Source organism: Hylobates moloch, unplaced genomic scaffold (genome assembly GCF_009828535.3).
Source record: "Hylobates moloch isolate HMO894 unplaced genomic scaffold, HMol_V3 SCAFFOLD_19, whole genome shotgun sequence".
NCBI lineage: Eukaryota > Metazoa > Chordata > Mammalia > Primates > Hylobatidae > Hylobates > Hylobates moloch.
Genome location: NW_026652294.1, coordinates 41,667,524 through 41,668,326, shown reverse-complemented (window position 1 = coordinate 41,668,326; position 803 = coordinate 41,667,524).

Here is an 803-nt window from a genome sequence, read left to right as displayed (position 1 = left end):
GGACAAGCGTGATCTTTTTCATGGGTGATGAGTGGGTGCATAGATGGCTGCAGACAGTTCTCAGGGAAGAGACCCACAGGCTCCCCGAGCAGGTGGGTGGGACGCTTGCTGAAGTGCAGGTTCCCAGACCCAGAGCTGAATTCACTGAATCTGCAGTATGATGCAGAGACGTGCTTCCATAACAGATATCCCAGGTGACTCAGATGCTGGCAGACTGGGACCATCCCGTAAGAAAGTGTTTTTTGGGGAAATAGCTTGCCTGGCACAATGGCTAATGCCTATAATCCCAACACTTTGGGAGGCCAGGGCCTGAGGATTGCTTGAGGTTAGGTGTTCAAGACAAGCCTGGGCAACATAGTGAGACCCCCCCTCCCCCACCACATCTCTACAAAAGATTTTTTTGGCATGGTGGCACATGCCTGTAGTCCCAGCTACTCAGGAGACTGAAATGGAGGATCACTTGAGCCCAGGAACTCAAGGCTTCAGTGAGCTATAATCATGCCACTGCATTGCAGCCTGGGCAACAGAGTGAGACCCTCTCTATATATGTCTATGTAGAGATACATAAATTAATTTAAACAAATTTAAAAATAAATAAATTTGACCCTTCTTTTGGTGTGTCAGCCATTGAAGAAAATGATTATTGAGTGATAGAATGAATCTTGGCTTTTGTTTCTAAATTTAACTACCCTAGATTCCCAGGTTTGGCCTTTTTCCGCCAGAAGCTGCTGCCCTAGGGGCAAAGTTCTCCGAAAGTTTTTCAGTAAATCCTGAGATGCAACAAATATAATGCCTAGATAGAC